This window comes from Mustela nivalis (assembly GCF_964662115.1).
Source record: "Mustela nivalis genome assembly, chromosome: 4".
Classification (NCBI taxonomy): domain Eukaryota; kingdom Metazoa; phylum Chordata; class Mammalia; order Carnivora; family Mustelidae; genus Mustela; species Mustela nivalis.
Window position 1 is genome coordinate 91,902,490 of NC_139023.1, and position 26,296 is coordinate 91,928,785.

A 26,296-nucleotide genomic window follows, 5' to 3' on the forward strand; every position below is an offset into this window, starting at 1 on the left:
CCTGGGTGGCTCAGTGGGTTAAGCCTCTGCCTTCGGCTCAGGTCACGATATCAGGGTCCTGGATCAGGTCTCACATCAGGCTTTCTGCTAGGCAGGGAGCCTGCTTCCTCCTCTCTCTTTGCCTGCCTCTCTGCCTACTTGTGATCTCTCTCTGTCAAATAAATAAATAAAATCTTTAAAAAAAAAGACTTAAAAATAATAAGAAACATTATAAGGGGCATCTTCAAATCTGATGTTTTTCCACTTCATCATCTACCATATGATATACCATAAAGTACAATGAAGCGGAAATGTACAGCTATTGGAATTGGAAAATTGTAGCTCAAATGTAGTTCTGCCACTTTTTCTTTAACAAAAAATAATACTTATTGCAAGGGCCTACTTAGCCAGAGAGACTCCATCTCTGTTGTTTGTGCAGTAAATTCAAATTGACCTTGCCCCCCCAGAGGAACTTACTTAAAAGCAAATCTGGGAAACCAGTAAAATATGACCGACCAGTTCCTGATAACAGAGCCCAGATACAAGGACGAGTAGGTCAGGTGGAGATAACAGAGCCCAGAATGCAAGGATGAGTCAGGCCAGGCGGAGCCATCCAATCAGTAAAGCACACACACTATCTCCCTAACCACCAAAAAATGTAAACCCCACCTTTTGGGCACCAAACATGGGTGCCAATTCTGACCAAAGTGATAGGCTAGTTCAAACAGCTACTATAGGGTAAATTGTAATTCAACTGGCCACCCGTGTGTGACCTTGACCTAGCATGACTATGCAACTTTCTCTGTGTGTTACAATTTCATTGGCCAGGCTCAACCACATGGTCTTTGATCTATAAATAGCTAGTCTGTGAGGCTGGGGGAGGGGTCTCTCTCTCCATAAGAGACGGCCCCAGTCGGTTGGTTTGATTCTCGCTGCTGGAATGAAATAAAGCTTTCCTTGACCTTCACTTTGTATCAGTCTCACTCCTTTGATCACAGACCCCATCACTTGTTTTTTAGAACTTACATTCATTCAAAAAGGAACCAAAGTGTTCCTAATGCCATGTGGGTTCCACCACTCTTTGTTTTCCTCATGTTCCAAATCTCCCTGTTTAGGTTTGCTTTTTCCTTAAAGAGAGAGAAAGCACATATATGAGTTGTGGGGAGGTGGGGAGGGCAGTGAAGAGGGAGAGGAAGAGAGAATCTTAAGCAGACTCCACATTCAATGAAGAACTCTAAGCAGGATGTGGGCTCAATCTCACAACCCTGAGATCATGACCCAAGCTTATCAGACTCAGCCACCCAGTAGCTCCTCCTTAGGTTTTTGTCACTACACCCTACACCACTGTGGTGAGAGGCTATCATCTGAGTGTTGTGTGACAGAGGAGACAATGGGGTCACTGACTGACCAAACCATCATTGTGACTCCAATGCCTTGATGAATGAGTAACCCATTCTCACATTCCTGGGAATTTGGAGTGTTTATTTTACAGCTCAGGAAAACCACGCAGTAAGGAATGCCAAGGAAAAGGAAGATGCAAAAGTAGGTTTGTAATATCTTTAGAAAACTCAATCTAGGCATGCTTTGGACTTTGCAACCTTTGCAGGGTAAAAGGAAGAGGACCTCATAAATATGTGTTTTGTAGATGTGGTTAGTGGTTTAGAGACAGGCCACATGAGGGTGGTGTTTATTCTTCTCATAATTGAGTATCTACTTGAGTTACTTCCTGCTCTTTTTCCTTCCCAAACTAAGAACTGGCAGAAGTCTTGGGCTGGAGTTCAAGCAGTAACCAGACAGTTAATCACTTCTTTGTGATTCTGCCCCTCCCTCCAATATGAGTGTGATTAACGAGAGCTGAGATTGGTGAACAGTCACCCACCCTAATGTTCTAGGTTCTGTCAACACAACTCCCATCTTTTCCTACATCTTTCCTCCATCTCTCCTTCACTCATTTTTCTAGTTGTCTTCAGCCCAAACTTCATTTATTTAAGGCAGAGAAACAGATTGTGTGTTTTTTGTTTTTAGGGGAAAAAAAAATGACCCAAATACCTGTTGCCCCAGTCCTAAATATCACAGTTAAATCTGAGGTAAAATATCCATTCATTTGAATCATGCAGGAGTTAAACAAATGATGTCTGCCCTCCTTTATTCTCCATGGATCTGCCTTATTTGATTTCCTTAAATCTCAAGTTAGGGATTTTTTTTTTTAATGTTAGAATTTTTTTACATTAGAATTTTTGTTTACATTAGAATTTATTCTATTATCTATAAGTGTTTGTTGCTTATTACTTCATCCATAAATAAAGAAAAAAAAGAAGATGGAATTTAGTTGTTCATGAATGAAATACCTTGGTCTGTTCTGGTCCCTTCAATTTCCCAATTTCCCATGTTTGTCAGAAGTACAGAAAGAAGGGCTAGAACTTAAATTCCTCAATTTAAGTGCTCTCACCTAGAGTTACTACAAGATTCTTATGTTCTTTGTGTTATTGTAAATTATCACTTATTAATTGTATATAACTATTTTTATTATTTAGAACTCTTTAGTATTCACCCCACAGAATTTCCTATACATATATAAAAATACCTCTGATTGTGAATTTACCAATGCCAAATATCTTGCCAAAAGCTTTATAAGATTATCTCATTCGATTCTCATAAATAACCCCAGGTAGAAATCACTTTTAGCCCTTTTTACAAATGAGACTAATGAAACTCAGAAAGCAGAAGTAATTTGCTGCAGGTCAACAGAGTTTATGCAGAAGTATCTGAATTCAAATCTAATTTGAACAACTCTAAACTTGTGTGCTTTATATGACATACAGTTTGGAAATATGTTTGCTTTTTATAATTAATTATAATTTTGCTAAAATTTGCAATTAATTCCCTGACTCAATTTGGAATTTGCAAATGTTGTTGAACTTAGTGACTCAGGAGCTCAAACAACTAAAAGACATGATAGGTAAGGGTGCCACACATCCACTTCAAAGACATCCATCTGGAGTAAACATTGCCAACTACATGACAGAGCTAAGTAGTAAAACAACTAAACTAGGTAAGAAGCCAGGTCATTCCATCCATTCCACTTACACTTGTAGGAAACCCTGGGTGACCTATTTCCTTCCTGGACCCTAATTTTTGCTGTAATGTTTTCCCCAGTAAAGAGTAAACTCATGACACTTTAGGTAGCCCCTTCTTAGCCCCAATAAAGACAGAATTCCAGGTTCCCTCCTTCCATCTCTCTCTTCCCTCTTTCTCTACAAGCAAACTCTCTATGGGGCCCCTGATGTGTCAGGTACACCCTCTAGGACTTATGAGTAACAAACCTTGCTTTCTCAATGTGCCTTGCTAGTTGTTGCTGAGGTGCTTCTTGAAATCAAGAAGAACTACAAGGGCCAGTCTGATCAAAATAATGGCTCTGAAAGGGGGAAATACCCAGCGGAGCTCACCTCAAGTCAGAGGGAACCAAGTGAATGCCCTGGCCAATGCCACCCTTAGACAGACAAACAGATAAACAAAGGGGATATCAACCTCTTGTATTTCAGATTCTTTAGCCATAGACTGCCTTCTAAACAGTAACAAAAATTAAAAAAATAAAAATCAATTTCCTAACTCACCAGTCAGGCTGAAATAGGAGTAAAAACTGCTCTTCAACAGTATAACCTTGAGCATCTTTAAGCTAGTTATCTAAACACAGGATCTCTAGACATTGCCTCTGCCTCCTAGTATTCAATGAAACATTGCAAGGAAATCACTTAGGACCATGCCTGGAACATGGTGAGTACCTAACAAAGGGCAAGCATTATTTTTCATCATTTCATCTTTATTTTTCTCACAAAATACACAAACCTTTCATAACTCAGTAGAAAAAAAATAAAAAAGTAGCACACTCCAAACTCAAAAAATAAAGTCAAATGCACTGCTTGACAAAGCTATCTTTCTCCTTCCACTCTAAGCTGGCTAAATGGATGACATTTTCAAAAGGAAAAGGAAAGCCTTTCTTCTACTTTCAAAGTTGGCAATTTCCCAGTTTTAAAGATTTCAGAGTCACTATTACAATTTATTAACAATTCTCACAGCACTATTCTTTTTCTCTTCCTAGACTATGCTGGCTGTAGTACTGAGGCAGCCACATATCTTATATAGATAACTGTTAAGGCAAGACACTCCTAGCCTTGGTTGCAGCATGCCCCAGTGCTCCTTGTTCCCCTGTGCAGTTCAAGAATATTATCATGTGAGCTCTGGGAGTCTCCCAGGGAAAGACAGAAAAGGATATCTTGGAAGACAAGAAGGAAAAAGAGAGACTAAAGTTTGTGATGAGAAAACAAGAAATGAAGAGGGCTTTATTTTTTAAGACTTAGAATTGAACAGAGAACTTCAGTTACTATATAATGTTTCCTGAATGCACTTAGATAGTCAAGGGTTTGTTTATATGGTTCTTCTTATAATTTTCCATCTTTGTCACTGCCACACAGATCCATCAAGATCCAAGTGTCCAGAACACATGTTTGGGTCATTTCTCAAGCACTCCAGGACCCTTACATGTTTAGTAAACCATCCATCACCTCTTCCCCACTCCACACATACAAAGAATGTCAAGGCATCCAATAGAAGTATCCTATAATTAGGCCAGGGCTAAAATGTTGAGGACCATCCTCTAGCCTTTAATGGCATGGTGTACGTTATACTATGACTTCAGTAGTTCAATGTTTATAATTTTGTTAGGGCCATTAAAAAACTATTATGTACAAATGGAAAGCTCTTACCCCATGAATATCTGCAAAGATGGCAAAACAATCCTAAACCAAGGAATTTTAAGAAAGACAATTAAGGGATCATGTTTCTTTTATTCTGAATAACTATGCTTCAAAGTCAAAACAAGGATCAAGGTGGAGAAGATGAGCAGATAATATCAAGAGAACTGCACACCAACATGATTTGACTTAAAGATCTTCCACTTATTTGCTTCAATGATGTAAATAGCAACTGTGAGCAAGAAGGAAGTGATGGAGTAAATGATGTGTGCTACCCATATAGGAAATGACCAGTCTCTCTCATTGCCCTGGACACTGTTTATGCTTGGCTGGCATGCCTGGTGATCTCTTCTGACAGATCTCTCTTCTATTTTCTGGAAGGTCAGGTGTCCCTTCATGGTCTGCATGTGGCATACCTAAAGCAGCTCAACATGCTCAAGAAAAATGCAGGAAGTCAATGTTAATGCTCCTCGATTTCTGGCAAGCCAGACGGTCCTCTGTAGTAATGGTGCTGTGCATTGCCTTAGACTCTCTTGACTTACAGCTCCATCTGCCATATTCTGACTGGTGACAAATACTCTTTCAATGGCCAAACTCCAAAAAGGTTCTTCTGAAGCTTTTTCTGTCTAGGCCTCATCCTTTGGCCTCAGTTAGTTGTAGCAAGAATCCTACTAAGTCAGTTAAATGAGAGTCCCCTCACCCTCGATATCTCACCACCCTTAATATCTGATCAAATTCCTTATTCCTCTCTTTCAATATCTGATCACCCAGATCTCCTTCAGCACGAATCCTGTTGTGTTGGTTTAGCAAGAATGCCCCCACCCTTGAAATCTTCTCCACCAACCTTGATATTTCCATCCACCAACTTCCAACTGCTACCCACTCTACTCTTAGGTTATAAATCCCCAACTGTGTTTACTATATTCAGAGTTGAGCCTGATCTCTCTCTCCTCTGTTATGATAGTCTTGACACCTATTATAATAGTCCTGGATAAAGTCTTATCATTTTAACTAGTGTCAGAACAATATTTTTCTTGAATACCAATTATATCCAAAATAATATAAAACCTTGCATAGTTGATTATATTTTACCTACAAGTAATTCCTCTCATTAATGCATGCAAGAACTTTTCAGTACTTTTCAAAATATGTTTGTAATTTTGGAGTACAGCAGGTATTTATCTCTTCTGAGCAGGTAACCATATGTGTAGGCAGGAGGGGGTAAATATGTTTCCAAATTTAACTACTTTTGAGGAAAATATTTTTATAAGCAAAGGAACATTTTTGTTGGGAAAGCATATTCAAGTATAGCAATCAAATTTTTACTCCTATCAAAATGTCGCATGAGGTATTCTTTAAAAAAAAAATCACTCATCATTCTGGGGATTGTATATTCATTGTTATTTTCATTATTAGGAGGTAACGGACACACTGAATCATGACATAATTTTGTGTGATGCTTCTGGATATTATTTTATTCACTTTAAGCTACTTACATGAATAAGGCCTTTAGGATCTCTTTTGTTTTAAAGATTTTATTTATTTATTTGACAGAGAGAGAGAGAGAGACAGCAAGAGCAGGAACACAAGGAGGACGAGTGGGAGAGGGAGAAGCAGGCTTCCCCTGAGCAGGGAGTCTAATGCAGGGGCTCTATCCCAGGACCCTGGGATCATAACTTAAGCTGAAGACAGATGGTTGATAACTGAGCCACCCAGGCACCCTGAGCTTTAGGACCGCTTAAAATTACAATTACAACCTTCAAAAATCTCAAATTGAGAACACAAACACTCATTAAAATGTAATGTCATCTGTATTAGAATCAAGGCCTATGTTTCACTGAATTTTGTGAAAATAAATGTGACCTCATTTTTTCTAAAAACCTATTTGCATTTTTCATAAGCACATGGAAGTTTTAACAACTTATTAGTATATAAACAGCACTTAATTAATCTTTATGTTTATTAAACCCTTGAGGAGTCTCAAAAATATAAACAGAATAACTTGATAATATTAGAAATGAAAAAAATTTTTAAAGTATGTACAATTGTAGAAAATTATCACAATACCTATGTAGATATTGCAGCAGTTTTAAAAATTGCTTTTATGTTTATTTAATAGAAAAGATAATGTAACATACATATATCGATAATACATGTATTCAATATAAATTTGAAAGTAGAAGAAACAATAGAATAAGAAGTCTCTTTCATTACTGTCCTTCACCTTCCACTTCCCAAATTCCTTCTCCAGAGGTGTTTAGTCTCACTAATTTATTATGAATATTTTCAAATAAACAGACTTACCTAGCTATGTGACCATGGACAGGTCATATAATCAGCCCCTAATTCAGTTTCCTAAGCTACAAAATAGGTGGAAGGATCTTGAATTAGGTAAACATTCTTTTTCTATATAAATTACATTATGTTCTAATTCTATGTACTGTACCTTGTTTTATTTTTCTTTTTTAAGCTGTTAGAGCTTATTTCTTATCAACTATGTATTAGTGTCTCTGTATTTTTAACAATTATCCATTAGCCCATTGTATGCTTGTATGATAAGTTATCATATACACATATATATGAATATATATGCAATACATATGTCAAGTCATTAGGCTCTACACCTTAAATTTATACAGTATTGCATGTCAATTATATCTCAACAAAACTGGGGGGGGAAATAATATATGTTAATCAACTCAATTATAAAATTGTGTCATCCTCAGACTTCTAATGTTTGATAATATTAACTCTTTAAAATAAAAGAGATTTTACAATAGCTTTCCCTCTATAGTTTTTCACATCTTCAAATTTAATTGAGTAGTTTTTCTGTAGGTTCAACTTTCACATGATCAAATATCTTTTCTGTTACTTATTTGTGTACTCAGTAAGATTTATTCAATGGTGACTATTCTAGTTGCTGAAGTTGAAGTAAGAAATATACATCACATGAATAACCTCTTGGAGTTTTCATATTAAAGAGAGGAGGAAAAAAGGGACAAATATTTTAAGAAAATAGTTTCAAGAACATTTCTTGCTTAATAAAATAACAACTCTCAAGAAAAGAGAAATGACCAGGAGCTTTCTAAACCTGGTAGAAGGATCTATAGAAAATCTAAAGCAAACATCATACTGAATGAAGTATCTTTAATTGATTTACCCCTGAAGAAAAGCAGAGTACTGCTCCTGCGTTCTCATCACTTTTATTCCACAATGTACCAAAGACCCTAGTCATTGGAAGAAGTTAAAACAATGTATGAATTAACACTGGAACTTAGGAATGAAAGTAATGATTCTCAACCAAATGATTATATATTTTAAAAATATGTTCATTATGAATGTACAGATATAGATATGGGATATATATAAGAAATATATACAGATAAATGTTAGAAACTAATAAGTGCTATTACTAATATTATAGGATACAAAAGACATTTTATTTCCATATATCAGTGTTCCAGTTGTTTATTGCCACCCAAAATTTACTGGCTTATATGGCAAATAACTCTTTTCTTCAATCTCAAGAGTCTGTGGGTCACTTATTCAGGTTGGCTGGAAAATTATCCTATTGTATGGAACATCAACAAAGGTCTCTGTGGTGTTCTGTTAGTAAATGGGCTAAACTGGAACATTCAAGACCAATTTATTGACACGTCTGAAGTCTTGATGGAAATGGCTATAATCTTAGGCTCAGTTAAAACTATGGACTAGATATCCAACATATAGCTTCTCCAACATGGCAATCTTAAGAGCAATCAGAAAATCTGCATGACAACTCAGAACTCCCAAATGTAATGTGTCAAGAGATAAGAGGTGAAAATTGCCTGGGCTGGGAAAATGCTACAGAATCATTTCTATTAGCAAAAGCCATTTCAAAGCCCCTCAAGATTGAAGGAGACAGGACAACAATTTCATCTTTTCATGAGATAACTGACACAGCCAGTTGTAAGTGGTAAACGAAGTCCTGGACCAAGTGCTACACACAGATTATCTCCTTCAATTCACTCATACAATGCATTTAATTGACGAGAAATTCAAGGTACACAGAGGTTAAGTAGATTGGGCAAGACTTAAGAAACTAACTCACCTTGGGTGCCTGAGTAGCTCAGTGGATTAAGCCGTTAAGCCACTGCCTTCAGCACAGGTTATGATCTCAGGGTCCTGGGATTGAGTTGTACATCGGGCTCTCTGCTCAGCAGGGAGCCTGCTTCCTCCTCTCTCTCTCTCTCTCTGCCTGCCTCTCTGCCTACTTGTGATCTCTCTCTGTCAAATAAATAAATAAAATCTAAAAAAAAAAAAAAAAAGAAAGAAAAAAAAAAAAAGAAACTAACTCACCAAAAAAAAAAAAAAAACAAACAAACCGAAAAACCCAAGGAATTAAGCGGTATCTCTTTAGAATAGAAATATGTGATATAAAGATTCTATATACATAGAATAAATCAAAGCAGATTTCAAAACACATGTATTGATAACAGTATTAATTTGTTACACAATATATTAAAAGAAAAAAAAAACTTTAGTGACAAAATGAAAACTTATAAAGGAGCCACGAATCACAAACAGTCCAGTTTATTTAAAGTACCAATGATACAGTGGTATGAAGATGCAGGTAGAGAAACGAATCTTGCAATAAAATATATCATAAATGCACCATACTTGTAATAAGGAAGTGTGTTTGTGTGTGTGTGTGTGTGTGTGTGTGTGGTGTTCACTTCAGAAAAAGAACAGGATGGCAAAGAAAACATGCAGCTCTCAACTGAGAAAACTAAATATATAAAACATGACTCTAAACAGCTTTCTAAAGACAGGTACACTGTGTTAAACATGATTTATATATTTAGCTCCTGGCTTGAAAATGAAAATCATCAGTGGAGCTACAAAAGCTGTTGAATTTTTCTCAGGTTTAACACTACAAGAAATTGTTCAGTAACAACTTTTCTCAAGAAGCTGACTGGTTTGTAACTTTATGCAAATTTTCTACCTGGTAAATTCAGTATAGGGAGGCAGGGAGCAGAGAAGAAGGCAGGCTTCATTTACTTGGATGTATACTACATGGTTAGTAAATTGTAACAAGCACAAGTAAGTAAGAAATAGTTGCTAAAGGAGAATACAGGCAAAGAAGCATTAATTTTCCTCACTAACTGGACTTAATTAGCACAGCTCTCCTCTAGGGGCCAGGAAATAATGAGACCATGACAGTCCTTGACTGTGAAGGCTGCTAAATCTGTTTAAAACCAAGCAAACAAAAATAAACAAAACTACTACAACTGTAAGAAAGCTCTCCTATTAGATCTCCACAACTCTGTAATTTTAAAACCACAAATTTATATACACAAATACTACTTAGGCTATATACAAACTTTCCAAAATAGGTTGAGTTTTTAAAGCATACAATGAATTGACAGTGTATTTGTAGTTGGTGTGCACAGTAAAATGGTACTTTCTGAGCACTCAAAACATTTCCTGAGATTATGCATGCTTTGTAGTATAGATAGAAAATTATTTGAGGACACACCCTTGTTCAGTCACTTCAAATATTATGAGACAGGTATTATTTCCATTTTATATATGAGATGACTATGGTTCAGAAGACTAATAAATTGGCAAGGTCTTGCCCTAATGTGTACCTGAAATTTCTACATTGTCTTGCTCAGGTCCAAAACACATTAACTTTTTGCTTTCCATATAGCCTTTTATAGTAGGAGAAAGACAATTCCTGGATTCAACTTGTATAAATTAAGATGTGTTTTGAGTTGTAACCATTAGTTTCATTTATTTTTCCAATATAAGTCATTGGGGGTGGAGAGGTGGGTGTAGCAATAAAATGAACGACTCACTTAAACTTCTTCCTTAGAATAAAATGATTCAGGGCCCCTGCAGCTAGTATACCATGTGGTTCTAAGGGAAAAAAAAATTCAGTCACCACACTAAATGATTTAAAATGAGCACTATTTGTATTATGGTGGCAGGAACAAACCAAAAGAAATACACCACATTATGTGATCCGCCAGAAGCCTACATTCTAATTTGAAGGCATTAAGTGAAATGTTAAATGGAGGAGAGTTTGTGATCTAGAACTTCAAATGAGACTATTTCATGAGTTAATTTAGGAATAAGACTTTCCCTAAAAGTTAGTGAGGCATTGGATTATTTCTGACTCCCTGCTACTTCTATCCTGAGAATACCTGAGCTATGATTTTAATTGTGAAATGCTCCCAACATTGTCCTCTTCTCTTTCTTTCTTTATTTTTTTTTAAGATTTTATTTATTTATTTGACAGAGACAGACATCAAAAGTAAGCAGAGAGGCAAGCAGACGGAGAGCGGGAAGCAGGCTCCCTACTGAGTAGAGATCCTGATGCGTTGGGGCTCAATCCTAGAACCCTGAGACCATGAACTGAGCTGAAGGCAGAGGCTTAACCCACTGAGCCACCCAGGTGCCCCCACCTTGTCCTCCTTTCTACTTCATTTGTTCATTTCCCCCCGACAATATCTAGGAGGTAACATGTATTAGCTTTTTTTTTTTTTTCAGCGTAAGAGTATTCATTGTTTTTGCACCACACCCAGTGCTCCATGCAATCCGTGCCCTCTATAATACCCACCACCTGGTACCCTGACCTCCCATCCCACGCCCCTTCAAAACCCTCAGATTGTTTTTCAGAGTCCATAGTCTCTCATGGTTCACCTCCCCTTCCAATTTTCCCCAACTCTCTTCCCCTCTCTATCTCCCCATGTCCTCCATGCTATTTGGAGGACTACACAAATAAGTGAAACCATATGATAATTGACTCTCTCTGCTTGACTTATTTCACTCAGCATAATCTCTTCCAGTCCCGTCCATGTTTATACAAAACTTGGGTATTCATCCTTTCTGATGGAGGCATAATACTCCATAGTGTATATGGACCACATCTTCTTTATCCATTCATCCGTTGAAGGGCATCTAGGTCTTTCCAAGACCGTGGCCATTGCTGCTATAAACATCGGGGTACAGATGGCCCTTCTTTTCACTACATCTGTATCTTTGGGGTAAATACCCAGTAGTGCAATTGCAGGGTCATAGGGAAGCTCTATTTTTAATTTCTTGAGGAATCTCTGCACTGTTCTCCAAAGAGGCTGCACCAACTTGCATTCCCACCAATAGTGTGAGAGGGTTCCCCTTTCTCCACATTCTCTCCAACACATATTGCTTCCTGTCTTGCTAATTTTGGCCATTCTAACTGGTGTAAGGTGGTATCTCGATGTGGTTTTAATTTGAATCTCCCTGATGGCTAGTGATGATGAACATTTTTTCATGTGTCTGATAGCCATTTGTATGTCTTCAATGGAGAATTGTCTATTCATATTTTCTGCCCATCTTTTGATATGATTATCTGTTTTGTGTGTGTTGAGTTTGAGGAGTTCTTTATAGATCTTGGAAATCAACCTTTTGTCTGTACTGTCATTTGCAAATATCTTCTCCCATTCCGTGGGTTGCCTCTTTGTTTTATTGACTGTTTCCTTTGCTTTTCAGAAGGTTTCAATCTTGATGAAGTCCCAAAAGTTCATTTTAGCTTTTATTTCCTTTGCCTTTGGAGACATATCTTGAAAGAAGTTGCTGTGGCTGATATCGAAGAGATTACTGCCTATGTTCTCCTCTAGGATTCGTGTCGCACGTTGAGGTCTTTTATCCATTCTGAGTTTATCTTTGTGTATGGTGTAAGAGAATGGTCGAGTTTCATTCTTCTACATATAGCTATTTAGTTTTCCCAGCACCATTTTTTAAAGAGACTGTCTTTTTACCTCCTAGAGCATTCTATATTTTTAATGTCATTCTGATCAAAATTCCACCAGTATTTTTCAAAGAGCTGGAGCAAATAATCCTAAAATTTGTATGGAATCAGAACAGACCCTGAATTGCTAAGGAAATGTTGAAAAACAAAAATAAAACTGGCAGCATCACATTACCTGATTTCAAGCTTTACTACAAAGGTGTGATCACCAAGACAGCGTGGTACTGGCATAAAAACAGACACATAGACCAGTGGAACAGAGTTGAGAGCCCAGATATAGACCCTCAACTTTATGGTCAAATAATCTTTGACAAAACAGGAAAATATATGTATTAGCTTTTTAATCCTTAGAGTAAACCCATGAGATTTTACCTTGTCCAAATATGACTTCTGATTATCCTCCCTTACTAACTGGCACATACCATAAATTAGATGATTAATCCTTCGAAAAAACTATGTGATAGTTTCTATTAGGCTTCTCATTTCAAGCTGAGGAAGCTGAGGCACTCAGGCTATAAAACACCCATAACTAGAAAGTGGTGAAGATGGTTTGCAAACTCAACTTGTTCCAGAGTCCGTCCAATCAACCATGACACTATCACCAAATCCTTCAGATCTACCTTAGCAAGAATCTCAAACTAGATCACTTTTGGGGCACCCTGGTGGCTCAGTAATTGACCAGTTGCCTTCAACTCAGGTCATGATCCTATGATCCTGGGATCAAGCCCTGCACTGGGCTCCCTGCTCAGCAGGAAGCCTACTTCTCCCTCTCCCACTCCCTCTGCTTATGTTCCCTCTCAGGGTGTGTCTCTCTCTGTCAAATCAAGAAATAAAATAAAAAAAAAAAAAAGAATCATTTTTCTGCATCTTCAAGCTATTACCGAATGCTGGGTACTGCTAACTCAGATGTCCAAAAGATATTCAAACCTTACATACTAATTTTCTCTCTTGATCTTCTTTCAGTGTTAAAACTTGCCATATGTCAAACACTGTTATAAATAATTTTAATGCATGATCTTCTTCAAATTTACTTCTAGAGCAAGTAATGAGACAGGTATTAAAATTTTGACTTTATATATGGGCAAAATAAGGCACAGAGAATTTTTAAAACTTGCCAATGGCTGATAAGTTTCAAAGATGGAAGCATTTATCTACAGTATCCACATTTTTACAATCACTGCACTATACACTTCCCCTTCTCCTAGTCTGCCCTGCTACAAGAATGCACTTCTAACCATGTGACAGGGAGGCCAAATTCCTAGGCCTTATCCTGACTTCTACCCTTTTATTACTTCAATTATTCCCAACATACAATTATTAAGCACATGCTTTCAGCACTACCTTCACTGTATTCCTCACACCTGATTATTTCTGTCCATCTTCACTGTGATTATCCTCCTACATTCCAGCATTTTCAAGTTCCTGAAGTACATCAATAGCACATTCCATATTTCCTAAAGTCCACCCTCTTTATATCAGCCAGTGTGGCCATTTTAAAACCAAATAAGGCCATGTCACTACAGAGCTCCTGGAATCGAATAAAATCCAAACTCCTCTCCAGGGCCAACCATCTCCCACAGAATCTCACTCCAGGCTCCCTTGCATCTGCTATGCTCTAGTCACACTGATTATCCTTCTCTCCCTGGATGACACAAGGCTCACTTCATTTGAGCACCTCTTATCCTGGATATCTAGATTGTAGGCTCTGTCAGTCTTACAGGTCCAAGCTCCTGTTACAGCAAGGTCTTGCCTTGGTCACCATCACCAACTCACTCTTGGGCACACTTGGCATGCTTTATCTCCTAACCTGTTTTGTTTTTGCATAGTTCCTATCACACTTGAAATCACCACAGACATTTATTTGTGAATTAATTTTCAGTCTTTCCTAACTAGAAGGATGGCTACTTGAGGGCCGGACTTGCCTGCTTTGTCCATCATTTTACAATCAATGCCTGGAAGTGTGCTTGGCACACAGTAAGCATTCAGATACTTTTTGAATAAATGAATGTCAAAAATGATTCTATTCTCTGAGTTTATACCTCTACTATTTTTAAGGAAACCATTTTACTTATTTTAAAATTTCACCTACACGGGGTGCCTGGGTGGCTCATTGAGTTAAAGCCTCTGCCTTTGGCTCAGGTCATGATCCCAGGGTCCTGGGATCCAGCCCCACATTGGGCTCTCTGCTCAGCGGGAAGCCTGCTTCCTCCTCTCTCTCTCTCTCTCTCTCTCTCTGCCTGCCTCTCTGCCTACTTGTAATCTCTGTCTGTCAAATAAATAAATAAAATCTTAAAAAAAAAAAAAAGATGTGTGTGTCTGTCAGGGACATTGCACAGCTTAAAATAAATAAAATAAAATAAAGTTTCACCTATATGTTTTTCAATTACACTACCCTTACTCATTGTCTAATTATTACAATAAATAGTATACACTTATTAAGGATATACTGTGCTAAACAATTTATATGCCTTTTAATTCTCATGGATAATGCATATCACCTATGAGGTCCATGTTTTCATTTCACAGAAGGGAAACTGAGGTTAACAAAAAGAGTTAAAGAAATTGCCCAGAACCACAGATATAAATTGACAAGGCTGGGATTTAAATAAAGGTTTATCGCATTCTAAATGTCAAGCTCTTTCAAATGTATCCAGTTAAGTATCTAATAAGGGTAAATAAATGATAAGTTTAAAAAAATAAATTAAAGTTAAAAAAATAAGTTTAAAAAATCTAAAATACAAATGTAAATAAACAAGAGGGAAATGGTTCAGTTCTATAATTGTAGGAGCAGAATAATGAATTATTTGGTTAAAGTGAGGGGCTGGGGGGCGCCTGGGTGGCTCAGTGGGTTAAGCCTCTGCCTTCAGCTCAGGTCATGGTCTCAGGGTCCTGGGATCAAGCCCTACATCAGGCTCTCTTCTCAGCAGAGAGCCTGCTTTTCCCTCTCTCTCTGCCTGCCTCTCTGCCTACTTCTGCCCACTTGTGATTTCTCTCTCTCTGTCAAATGGATAAATAAATAAATAACCTTAAAAAAAAAAGTCTGGAGCTGGTAAATTAATTTCATAAAAAAGTAAGCTCTTAGAAATCTCAGAGTAACAGATGGTAGAGCATAATTATATAAATATCTTAAAATATTTTAAATAAGTTTTATTATAGATGGATAATAAATTATTTATGGAAACGAGGATGTCTTAAAATTATATCCCTTACCTGAAGAGACTAAGTCAGGGAGGCCAACAACACCTTCACATACAAGCCCTCTGGCAGAGCTGCTGGACGAAGCTTATATGACAGGGAGTTTAACTCTCAAAAAAGGGCATTTTGCTTACTCAATCTTGCCACATAATTACTATGTTCAAATCAGGTGCTAGATTTGAAATTTTAGAGAATCTCACATAGTTAGAACAAGTAGAGATTTCAGAAATGACTAAATTTAATTTTCAAATCTTCTATCTTCCAACAGATAAAAAAAATTTATAATGTGTAAAGGGTATTCATGTCCATGTGTTTATTACATTATATTAACAGTCATTTGAAATAGGAGACATAACTATTTTCATTCCCATTTTTACAGAGGTTTAGGTCTAGGATGGTAACTTGAAGAGGAAAAGTCACCTGAATGCTAACCTGCTATCAACTATCAACAGGACTCCTGCAGTACAGGAAGAAAAACAGAGGAGAAACATGAAATGCTGAGGCTAGCTATTTCTTAAAGAGCTTATGTAAGCCTTTCTCTATGGTGTGAGTGAGATTTTCTTAAATCTAATGTGTAAGAAGTTTTATATATTTCTCTGGAAGCATAGATATTAGAACTTCATTTACTAACTAGGAAACATACCATTCTATTTATGGTATACAAATAAAAGAAATACTGGCAACAGAGACATGAATTTATAAGAAAATTAATTCCTTCCTTTAGTTATAAAAATGAAAAAAAATTATAGGAAAAACTAGCAAACACTATTGTTCCCAATTTATATGTACTTTTTTCTTTGTGAAGCAATGTTATTAAGTAAATAAGAAAAAGTCCAACAGAAAAATAGAAATTAGCAATTCTAAAACTAAAATAAGACAATATAAAGTTAAGTTCAGATAGAAATGGGACACAAACAGATTTATAAATAAGGAAGATCAGCTTAAGTAGAGAGGAAAGAACAATGTTAGAATTAAAACACTTAGGAGTGAAAGAAGATTGTAATGAGGAGTAGAATTTCACAGGTGTTTTCAAATTGGGATAACTGACAGTAGGGATTACAAGATGAAAACACCCACTAAAAAGAAAAAAAAAATTTAAATGATAGGACAAGAGAGAGCTAAACTGAAATGGACAGACATCTTAAAAAGTCAGAAACATGTGAAAGCGTTAAAATCAAAAAGAAACAGGGAATAATCTTAAAAATTCTCTGAAGAAAACTTATTTACCATATTTGGCAAGTCTAGATTTAACCTGGGTCATTTCTTGTTTATGCCTCTGCAAATCACAGGCAAGACTTGAATCATTTCCTAAGGTTGATATGACATAACCATTGACCAACCCTATCATTTAAGAAATTCTAATATATAACCAATCACTGTGAAGAATGAACACTTACTGCTTTCTCACTCTGCAAACTGTTTTTTTTTTTATTATGTTAGTCACCATACAATACATCATTAGTTTTTGATGTAGTGTTCCATGATTCATTATGTATACCACCCAGAGATCCATGGAATATATGCCCTCCTTAATACCCATCACCAGGCTCACCCATCCCCTCAGTTGGTTTCTGGAGTCCATAGTTTCTCAGGGTTCATCTCCACCTCTGATTTCCCCCCCTTCATTTTTCCCTTCCTTCTCCTAATATCTTCAATGCTATTCCTTATGATTCACAAATAAGTGAAACCATATAATAATTGACTTTCTCTGCTTGACTTATTCCATTTAGCATAATCTCCAGTCCCATCCATGTTGATGCAAAAGCTGGCTATTCATCCTTTCTGATGGCTAAGTAATATTCCATCATATATATGGACCACATCTTTTTCTATCCATTCGTCTGTTGAAGTGCTTCTTGGCTCTTCCCACAGTTTGGCTCTTGTTGATATTGCTGCTATGAACTTTGGGATGCATATGGCCCTCCTTTTCACTACATCTGTATCTTTGGGGTAAATACTCAGTAGTGTAATTGCTGGGTCATAAGGGAGCTCCATTTTTAATTTTTTGAGGAACATCCACACTGTTTTCCAAAGTAGCTATACAAACTTGTATTCCCACCAACAGTGTAAGAGAGCTCCCTTTTCTTCACAGCCCTTCCAACATTTGTTGTTTCTTGCCTTATCAATTTTTGCCATTCTAACTGGTGTAAGGTAGTATCTCAATGTTGTTTTGAATAGAAATTAATTATAAGAAGAAAAATGAGAAAAACACAAATATATGGAGATTAAACAACATGCTACTAAACCATCAATGGGAGGAAATTTTAAAAATGCCTAAATACCTTGAGACACAGGAAAATAAAAACAAAAATTTCCAAAATCAATGGGACACAGTAAAACCAGTTCTAAGAGGGGAGTTCATATCAATATAGCCTACCTCAAGAAACAAGAAAAATCTCAAGTAAACAGTCTAACGTTTCACCTGAAAGACCCCCAACCCCCATAAAAGAAGAGCAAACAAAGCACAAAGTTAGTAGAAGAAAGAAAATAATATCAGAGTAGAAATAAATGAAATTGAAACAAAAAAATAAAAAGAAAGAAAAGAAAAGATCAAAGGCACTAAGAGTTGCTTCATAAAAACCTGTGGCCAGTCTCATTAAAAAAAAAAAAAAAAAATGAGGGCCCAAATAAATAAAGTCAGCAATGACAAAGAAGTTGCAACTGACATCACAGAAATACAAAGGATCATAAGAGATTACTACAAATAATAATACACCTACAAATTGTAAAAAACAAGAAGAAATAGATAAATTCTTAGAAACACACACTATCCAGGATTGAATCATGAAGAAGAGAAAATGTAATAGACAAATTACAAGTTAAAAAAAAAAAAAGAATCAGTAATTTAAAAATTCCCAATATACCAAAATACAGGACCTGACAGCTTCACTGGTAAATTCTACTGAATATTTAAAGAGTTGGTATCCATTCTTCTCAAATTATTTCAAAAAATTGAAGAGGAAGGAATGTTTTGAAACTCATTTTAGAAGGCTGGCATTATCTTCATACAAAAACCAGACAAAGACACCAGAAAAAAAACAAAAACAGGTCATTATCCCTAATGAGCATAGATACAAACATCCTCAACAAAACAGCAAGTCAAATTCAACAATACCTTAAAAATATCATACTGTGATCACGGATGGAAGCATGGTGCAACATCTGCAAATCAATGGACAGGGCAGACCACATTAATAAAACAAAGCTCAGCATAATAAAGGTCATATACAACAAACCAAAAGCAAACATCATACTCAATGGTGAAAATCTGAAAGTGTCTCCTCTAAATATCAAGAACAAGACAAAGAAATCCACTGTTGCTACTTTTATTTAAAATAGTATAGGAAATCTTACAACAATCAGACAAGAAATTTAAATAAAAATCATCTGAATTAAAAAGGAAGAAGTAAAATTGTCATTAATTGCTGGTGACAGGATATTATATATGAAAAACCCTAAAGATGCCACCAAAGAGCTATTAGAACTAGTAAATGGAGATAGTAAAGTCACAGGATACAAAATTAACATAAAGAAATCAGTTGTGTTTCTGTACAGTAATAACAAACTATCAGGAAGAGAAATTAAGACAATAATCACATTTACATTTTCATCAAAAAGACTAAACTACCTAAGAACAAATTTAACCCAGAAGATGAAAGACCTGTATTCTGAATATGATAAGACACTGATGGAAACAACTGAAAATGACACAAATAAGTGGAAAGATATATCATGCTCATGAATTGTATAGATTAATATAGTTAAAATGTCCATACTTCCTAAAGCAATCTATTGATTCAAAGTAATCCTTATCAAGATACCAATGGCGTTTTCCACAGAACCAGAATTCTAAAGAATTCTAAAATTTATATGGAACCATATAAACCCCCAAATAGTCAAAGAAATCTTGAGAAAGAAGAACAAACCTGGATGTATCACATGTCCTGATTTTAAAATATACTACAAAGCTATGGTAATCAAAAGAGTATGGAAGTGGCACAAAAGCAGACACATAGATCAATGAAACAAAATAGAGACTCTGGAATTAAACCAAAGCATACGTGGTCAATTAAACTATTACAAAGGAGGCAAGAATATACAATGAGGGGTAAAAAAGCTTCTTAAATAAATGGTATTGGGGAATCTGGATAGCTACATGCAAAAGAATGAACTGGACCCCTGTCTTATAACATTAACAAAATAAATTCAAAATGATTTAAATACATGAATGTAATACCTAAAATCACACAATTCCTAGAAACAAACATAGGCCGTATGTTCTCTGACACTGGTCTTAGCAATATTTTTTTCTGAACCTTTGAACCAGTCTCCTTAGGTAAGAGCAACAAAAGTTAAAATAAGTAGGGTGACATGAAAGAAAAAAGCTTTTGCACAGCAAAAGAAACCATCCAAAAAATGAAAAAGCAACCTACAGAATGAGAGATGATACTTGCAAATGATATATCCAATAAGGGTTAATAGCCAAACTACGTACTGAACTCGTAAGTCAACACCAAAAAACCGAATAACCCAATTAAAAACAGGGCATAAGATTTGGATGGATTTATTTCCTAAAATAACAGATGGCCAACAGACCCATGGAAGATGCTCATCTTCAGAAATTAACAAAATGCAAACCAAAACCTAATTAAATACTGCCTTGTACTGGCCAAATTAGATATTATCAAAAGACAAAAAATAAGAAGTGTTGGAGAGAATGTAGAGAGAAAGGAATTCTCATACATTGTTGGTGGGAATATAAATTGGGGCTGCCCCTATGGAAAATGGGATGAAGTTCCTCAAAAAATTAAAAATCATATTAAAAATTAAAAACTTGCCTATGATCTAGTGATTCCATTTCTGATTACTGACTCATGCAAAGAAAACAAAAGCATTAATTTAAAAACATATATGCACCATTATGTCATCACAACATTATTTACAATAGCAAGATATGGAAGCAACGTAAGTGCCCATCAACAGATGAATGGATAAAGAATGATATATAATACACACACCCACACTTATATACACAATAGAATATTGCTTAGTTATAAAACGAATGAAATCTAATAATTTTGACAACATGGATAGACCTAGAACATATTATGCTAAGTGAAATAAGTCAAAAAGACAAATACTATATTATTTTATTAATATGTAGAATTTTTAAAAAAATAAAGGAAAATAGAGACAGCCTCATAGATACAGGAAATAAACTGTGGGTTACCAGAAGAGGGAGGAGGTTGAGGGGTAGGTGAATTAGGTGAGAGGCATTAAAAGGTACAAACTTCCCATAATAAAACAAATCATGGATACATGGGTGGCTCAGTTGGTTGAGTTGGTTGAGCAACTGCCTTAGGCTCAGGTCATGATCCCAGAGTCCCAGGATCGCGTCCTGCATTGGGCCCCCTTCTGCTTCTCCCTCTGACCCTCTCACCTCTTGTGCTCTCTCTCTCTCTCAAATAAATAAGTAAATCAAGTATTTTTTAAAAAATGAATCATGGGAATATAATGTACAGCACAAGAAATAGAGTCAATAACATTTGAATAACTTTGTATGGTGATAGATGGTACCTAGACTTAGCACGGGGGTCATTTCATAACTTATAAAAATATCAAATCACTATGATATATACTTGAAACTAATACGATACTGAATGTCAATTATACGTCATAAAAGAAAGAACAAACTTATTTCACCATTATGTTCTATATACAATGAATTTTGTAGGTGTGTGTACTTTTAAGTTTAGGCTCAAATCAAAATCATTTTTATTGTTTTTTATTAGGAGGTAAACTTTTAGTAATAAAAATAAAGTTCCCCATCCTGATTTATTATTTGAGAAACGCATACTTATACAGATTTCTCTTATGACAAATGTGAGGAGTCAAACATTTCTTAAAGCACAATAAATTTGGTAGTAGACGATGATGGTGTCATATATGTCTTATGATTTATCTTAACGTCACTGTCTCATAACATTTCATTTCCCTGTGTTTATGTGTGTTTAAGGGAAGAATAATAATTATGTGAAAATAGTTAAAAGTTTTTGAAATATCTTGTTCTGCTATCACTTAAAATCTCTTTTAAATCTTCAAGTCCTCTGAAAAAGTCAGACTTATTTCTAACAATTTAGAAATGTGGGTGCTGGGCGCCTGGGTGGCTCAGTGGGTTAAGCCGCTGCCTTCGGCTCAGGTCATGATCTCAGGGTCCTGGGATCGAGTCCCGCATCAGGCTCTCTGCTCAGCAGGGAGCCTGCTTCCCTCTCTCTCTCTCTGCCTGCCTCTCTGACTACTTGTGATTTCTCTCTGTCAAATAAATAAATAAAATCTTTAAAAAAAAAAAAAAAAGAAATGTGGGTGCTTCTTAGAGTGGACTATTAGAATCTTGGGTTTTACTTATTAATAAAGTCCCATGTCAATAGTACATATTAACTGCCTACCATATCCCAGGCATTTTTTCATGTGTTATGAGAAATTTAAAAAAGGGGGAGGGAGTTATAGCTCCAGGTCTTCCCATTAATGTGATACTATGTTCCAGTATTCTTTTCAAGTAAACTAATGATCTTAAATTAAGTGATTTCTAAGAACATCCTAGGTCCAAAATCTTGTGTTTGTCATCTACAAAATTATTAGTGAAGAATACTGCAGTGGATTAAAGACAGCCACAGATTCTTTACTACTTTACTTCCCCCATCAAGATGTAGTGTTGATTTCCCCTCTCCTTGAGTCAGGGTTGGCCCTGTAACTGCTTAGCCTATTGAAGTTGGGGAAAGGGAACCTGTGCCAGTTCCAGTCTGTATTAAAATCTCCTGGCAGTTTCTACTTTTGTGCTTGTGTTTACTCTAAGTTTCCATGTATGAAATATGGCTACCCTGTTAAGAATGGCACATAAACTGAGGGTTGCTGGGGGGTGGGGGGTAGGGAGAGGGTGGCTGAGTTACTGACATTGGGGAGGGTATGTGCTATGGTGAGTGCCGTGAAGTGTGTAAGCCTGACTATTCACAGACTGAAAATTAAAAAGTACTCCTGGGCCAAATAACACATTATATGTTAATAAAAATTATTAAAAAAAAAAAAAAAGAATGGCACATAAAGACACCAAGTAGAGAAAAGAGGCTTTGGGTTACTAAGAGAGAGAGGGAAGCAGGGCCATCATAACCTGCCAGTTAACCTCAGATGTTTCCTGCCCCACTGCCTTCTGATTATAATGCTGTAAGAACCCTAATGAGATCAGAACTGACCAACTGAGCTCATTCAAGCCACAGAACAATGAGAGATATCAAAAGCTAATAGCTTTTAAGCTTTTGATTTAATTTATTTTTTAAAAAGATTTTATTTACTTATTTGATGCAGAGAGTGAGGGAGAGAGCACAAGCAGGAAGAGTGGCAGGCAGAGGGAGAGGGAGGAAACAGTCTCCCTGTTGAGCAAGGAGATGTAGATGTAGGGTTTGATCTAGGATCCCGGGATCATGACCTGAACCAAAGGCAGGCATTTAACTGACTGAACCATACTCATGCCCCTTAAATTTTTACTTTTAATTTAAGATACTAAGTTCCTTGATCATTTGATATATAGCAACATATAACTGAAACAGATATTCTATCTTTGCATTATAGCAAGTATAATCACATTATTTATCCTATAAAGTATATATTTCACACTATTCCATATATATATATATATATATATATATATATATATATATATATATAATAAAGTACCTAAATATACATACTTATATAGTTAGTTTTGCTATAATCTCACATAAGCAGTACTAGAAAAAACACCAAATTATGTAAAATCTTGCTATATAAACCACAAGCCTATGCAAAACAGTGTTAGGTATATAAAACTCAGAAACTTTGTTAGTTACACATAAAAAATAAAACTAGGAACCTAATTAATGTGTCAACACAGTCCTACACATGTTAAATAATTGAAAAATACATGAATATTATGGTAAATATGGCACTTTACCTTGATAAAGACCTGAAGTTTACTCATGGAGTGGGTGTCAGAAGAGTTGTAGCTGTGAGTTATTATGAGTTGGCCTTGAGCACTAAAGAGCAGCAGCAGCTTAAGCACAGCTGGACTGCAAGAAAGCTACATAGCCAAACATTCCCTTTGTTGTGTGTGTGTGTGTGTGTGTATTTTATATATATATATATATATATATATATAAATAATATAGTTATAATTTCTCCAATCTGACATCAACAATTGCATTTGTCAATTTTTGCTCATAATGTACTTTATCTGTATGACATATGGTCTAGGGAAAAAATTAAAATAGTATCCCTACTATCATTAAAACTAATTTTGAATCTTTCTAAAATTACTCAAATATTTGGCTATAATTTTCAGAAATAGACTCCCCCCAAAATTGACCATATTATAAATCAACAAATTAGTAACCAATATCACAAAAATGATAGTGTTCTTCTGAGATATTTTGTTATTTTAAAATCCCTTTATTTTAAAGATGTTAAAGAAAATCTTTAATGGTGAGAACCATTTGGAATAAATATTTTACATACTTGAGAAGATAATCTTCTATTTTTCCCATTAAATGAATTTAAATAAAAACAATTAGCATATCATAGGTAAGGTACTGGGAGGAAGGGAGAAAAAAAGAGAAAAGCTCTATTAGAGAAAGCCTAATGATATTTATTGTCCTGTTTTTATTAGTGTCTATTTTATTAGTGAAATCCAGGAAAGAAAAAAAAATGTGCGTTCTATGTAAACTTTTGAAAAATTTTCTTAAACAACATTTTGGTCTATGTCCTTTTTTAAAAAAAACTTTTTACAGTTTTTTTAATTAACATATAATGTATAATTTTTTCAGGGGTACAGATCTGTGAATCATCAGTCTTAAACAATTCACAACACACCATAGCACATACCCTCCCCAATCTCTCCCACCCTCCTCCCCCCAGCAACCCTCAGGTCTATGTCTTTTTAAGGACAAAGTGTGAATGCCTAATTGAGATTGGTTTATTTGTGTCTCAATACTTAAGTACTAGAATTTAATTAAAGCATTTTTGCTGTTTTAAAGTCTTGTTCTCACAATCCTTTCTCCTTACATTGTTTACATTGTTGCTATATTATAATTGTTCATAAAAAGAGACGTAAAACTTCAGTCCTAAATTGGAAATTTCAAATGATTCTCAGAGCAACTAATTGAAGAAAATAGCACGCATTGTGTCAAGTAAGAATCCCTAATATCTGTTACACAATTCCAGTCTGGAGCAACAGAGGGCCCTAGTTTGTTTAACACACTCATCAGACAATCACAAATTTTTTACAGAGATCTTAAACAATTAGCAAGGGGGAGGGTAGTGACTCTTTTCAATGTTGGAAAGTTTCAAAAGAGAAAATTACAAATAACTTAGAAAGTATTTCTTTTTGTATAAGTTCTGTTTTTCTCGATGTAATTTAATTGAAATGATTTCAAGAGATCAAAATTAAATCTCTTGGTTAAGTCTGAAATTATCTCAGTAATTAAATTTAACAGAAAGCTGCTTAATTTCTTTAAAAGTTAATATATTTACAAGTGGGTTATCATTATTGGATAGGCCAAATAATGGTACACACTTACCTAAAGTTAAATTTGTGCTAAAGTCAACACTTGAGAAAATTTTAAGACAGGCATGAAAAAGCAGAAAACTTCAATATTCACTCCCATCTGTTTAGGCTCTTTGGAAAGAGACTTCACAAGAAACAGCCGAATTGGTAGTGGCCCCATAACTTTGTGCTATGTAATACGTAACTAAAATTAGCCATACGATGTCTATGAACCTGGTAAGACTCAGAGTGCCACAGCGTGTAAGAAGCAAAACCCATCACCACAGGACTGGCTATGGTACCATTCCTAGAAGACAGATGCTGATTCTAAATTGATAAAAGATGATGCTTAAGAGCCACAGCAATCCTGTAATGTGGCTTAAAGAATATTTTAATTTTAGAGTTTCTAATTAGCTAGAAAGTTAACAAATATAGATATGCAAATAACCACATACAAAAACTTTTAGAATAATGTTTTTAACCCAAAATACTCCGGGGAAGTATCACCTCCTAACTAAATAAAGTTATTTAAAACAGGAGAGAAAAGCTGGCTATTAAAATGAGTGTCAGTTTCAACCACATCATTTCAAAGCCTTAAGAAACTTGTCCTGATCAGGAGAGTCACCTCTGGAGTCCCACGGGTCGGGTTCCTGGGCGAGGACCGGCCCCGTCCCTCTTCCATGGCTATTACCTCGGGCTGCGGACGTCCGTGGGATCCTCCTTCCCGGGGTGCTCGGCCTCAGCTACTCCCGGGGGCAGACCCGCAGTCCGGATGGCGCATGGAGGGGACTCCGTGCCAGGAGCCGAGCGGGGACGAGGCAGACGGCTTTTCCCTCGCCCGCCCGGGAGGCCTCCCAGACGCAGCGGGTGAGCGGCTTGGGTTGAGTAGCAGCGCTGCTGGCGCGGGGCTGTAAGCCTCTGCGGGACGAGCGGGCGGGCGCGCCGGACACTGGTGCGCTCACTCCGACGCGCTCCGCGTCCCCGGGACCCGCCCGTCCGCCTCCTATCTCCCGGCCGGGGCGCCGG

At 36.2% G+C, this 26,296-nt stretch overlaps 1 long non-coding RNA gene across 3 annotated transcripts; it reads right to left on the minus strand.

Moving 5' to 3' along the window:
- Positions 1 to 7: 7 nt before the first annotated feature.
- LOC309863777 lies at positions 8 to 26,296 on the minus strand. 3 transcript variants are annotated; one of them, XR_014311254.1, is made up of 4 exons: positions 10,571 to 10,613; positions 7,035 to 7,085; positions 1,006 to 1,106; positions 8 to 151 (listed from the first exon to the last, which is right to left on the minus strand). It is a non-coding gene; the product is annotated as an uncharacterized lncRNA (long non-coding RNA). The 3 variants fall into 3 exon arrangements; XR_014311252.1 differs by lacking the exons at positions 7,035 to 7,085; positions 10,571 to 10,613 and adding an exon at positions 25,962 to 26,296; XR_014311253.1 differs by lacking the exons at positions 7,035 to 7,085; positions 10,571 to 10,613 and adding an exon at positions 25,896 to 26,296.